Genomic DNA, 3,298 nt, shown 5'->3' with positions numbered 1-3,298 from the left:
CAGTCAGAAATGCTGTAGCACATTCGGAGGCGTCAAAATGTATGCGATTTGATATCGCAGCTGCTGACGATGTGCCGAATGTCAAAAATTGTTGGCGGTTGCCGCAGCGTCAAACCGATGCCTCTGACTCGATCAGAATGCTGTAACACGTATGGAAGCGTCAAAATGAACGTGACTTGATATCACAGCTTCTGACAGCGTGACGAACGTCTATGCGCGTTGAGAGTTGCTGTCGCGCCAAATCGATGAGTCTGAGTTGATCAAAAATGCTGTAGAACGTCCAGAATTGCTCAAGTAAGTGTGATTTGATATCGCAGCTACCGACGTCGTGCCGACCATCTCAAATTGTTTACGGTTGTTGCCGCGTCAGACCGATTCGTCTGAGTAAAAAAAAATGATGTGACACGTATGGAAGCGTCAAAATGCACGTGACTTGATATCACAGTTTCTGACAGCGTGACGAACGTCTAAGCGCGTTGAGAGTTGCCGCCGCGCCAAATTGATGCGTCTGAGTTGATCAAAGACATTGTTGACATCTGGAATCGCTAAAACGAATGAATTTTGATATCGCAGCTGATGACAACGTGCCGAACGTCTAAAATTGTTCATGGTTGCCGCCGCGTCAAACCGATGCGTCTGAGTCGGTCAGAAATTCTGTAGCACATCTGAAGGCGTCAAAACGAATGAGTTTGACATCGCAGCTGCTGACGACGTGCCGAGCTTCTAAATTTGTTTACTGTTGCCGCCGCGTCAAACCTATGCGTCCGAGTCAATAAAAATGCTGTGACACGTATGGAAGCGTCAAAATGCACGTGAGTTGATATCACGGCTTTTGACAGCGTGACAAACTTCTAAGCGCGTTGAGAGGTGCCGCCGCGCCAAATTGATGGGTCTGAGTTGATCAAAAACACTGTAAAATGTCTGGAATCGCTAAATTGAATGTGGTTTGATATAGCAGCTGCTGACGACGTACCAGACGTCTAAAATTGTTTACGGTTGCCGCAGCTCAAAACCTATGCGTCTGAGTCGGTCAGAAATGCTGTAGCACATCTGGAGGTGTCAAAACATATGGATTTTGATATCGCAGCTGTTGACAACGTGCTGAACGTTAAAAATTGTTTTTGGTTGCCGTCGCGTCAAACCTATGGGTCTGAGTCGGTTGGAAATGCTGTAGCACATCTGGAGGCGTCAAAACAAATGGATTTTGATATCGCAGCTGCTGACGACGTGCCGAACATCAATTTTTTTTTACTGTTGCCGTCGCGTCAAACCTATGCGTCTGAGTCGATTAAAAATGTTGTAAAACGTATGGAACCGTCAAAATGCAAGTGACTTAAAATCTCAGCTGCTGACAGCCTGACGAATGTCAAAGCGCATTTTGAGTTCTTGCTTGCCAAATGATGCGTCTGAGTTGATCAAAAACGCTGTAGAACGTCCAGAATCGCTTAAATGAATTTGTTCCGATATCGAAGCTGCTGACGACGCGCCGAACTTCTAAAGCTGTTTACGGTTGTAGCATCGTCAAACTGATACGTCTGAGTCGATTAAAAGTGCCGTACCACATATGGAAGCGTGAATATGCACGTGATTTAATATCACAGCTGCTGACAGCGTGACGAACGTCTAAGCACATTAAGAGTTACCGCCCCGACAAATTGATGCGTCTGAGCTGATTGAAAACAACGTCCGGAATCGCTTAAATGAATGTTATTTGATATCGCAGCTGCTGACGACATGCCGAGCGTCTCAAATTGTTTACGGTTACCGCAGCGTCAAACCGATGCTTGCGTCAAACCGATGCTTCTGAGTCGATTAAAAATGCTGTAACACGTATGGAAGCGTCAAAATGCACGTGACTTGATATCACAATTGCTGACAACGTGACGAAGGTCTAAGCGCGCTGTGAGTTGCCGCCACGCCAAATTGCTGCGTCTGAGTTGATCAGAAATGCTGTAGCACGGCTGGAAGTTCCAAAATGCGTGATAGTTGAGTTCGAAGCTGCTGATAGCGTGACGAACGTTTATAGCGGTTACAGTTACCGCTATGTCAAATAGATGCGGCGGAGTTGATCAGAAACGGTGCAGCACTTCTGAAATATCGAAAACGCATGTGACTTGATATCCCAGCTGCTGACGACGTGACAAATGTCAAAGTGCATTTACGTTTGCTGCAGCGTAAAGGTGATGCGTCCGGATGCAACGAGAATGATTATTTTTTTTCATCAAAGCACTAGTCACGTCATCAGAAGCTGATTTTTCAAGTCAAATGCGTTTTAGCACTTCCAGAAGTGCTACAGCAAATCTGAATAGATCAGACGCATCAGATTGACGCAGCAGCAATTATTACTGCATCAAAACACTTGCCATGTAATCCGGAGCTGAGATCACATCAATTTCATTTTAGCGCTTTCAGACGTGCTACAGCAAATCTCACTCGATCAAACGCATCCGATTGACGCGGCGGCAGTGATCATTGCATCAAAAAACAAGCAACGTAATCAGCAACTTAGACATCAAATCAAATGATTTTTAGCGCTTCCAAAAGGTGCTACAGCAACTCTGATTCGATCAGACGCATCCTACTGACGCAGCGGCAATGATATTTGCATCAACGCAACGTAATTTGTAGCTGAGATATCATATCAATTACATTTTAGCGCTTTCAGACGTGTCACAGCATATCTAATTCGATCAGATGCATCCGATTGACGCGGCGGTACTGATTATTGCATCAAAAGGCACGCAACAAAAATGGCTGCTACGATATCAAATCAACTGCGTTTTAGCGCTTCCAGACGTGCTCCAGCAACTCTTTTTTGATCAGACGCATCTGATTACGGCGGCGGCGATGACGTTTGTATAAAAAAGCACGCAACGTAATCAGCAGATTAGATACCAAATTAAGTGCGCTTGATTGCTATCAAACGTGATACAGCAAATCGGATTCAATCAGACGCATCTGATTGACGCTGCAGCAATGATTATTTGACAAACACGCAACGTAATAAGCTGCTTAGATATCAAATTAAATGCGTTTGATCGCTGTCAAACGTGGAACAGCAATCTGATTCGATCAAACGCGTCCGATTGACGCGGCAGCAATATCATTGCATCAAAGAGCAGGAAATGTAATCAGCATGACAGATATCAAATCAAAGCTATCGATCGCTATCAAATGTGCTTTAGCAGATTTGTTTCGATCAAACGCATCCGATTGACTTGGCGACAATAATATCTGCATCAAAAACACGCAACAAAATCAGAAGCTGATATATTATATCAAATGCGTTTTAGCCTAT

Source organism: Plasmopara halstedii (assembly GCF_900000015.1).
Source record: "Plasmopara halstedii genome assembly, contig: Scaffold_614, whole genome shotgun sequence".
In the NCBI taxonomy this organism is placed as follows: domain Eukaryota; phylum Oomycota; class Peronosporomycetes; order Peronosporales; family Peronosporaceae; genus Plasmopara; species Plasmopara halstedii.
This window is presented reverse-complemented; position numbering follows the sequence as displayed.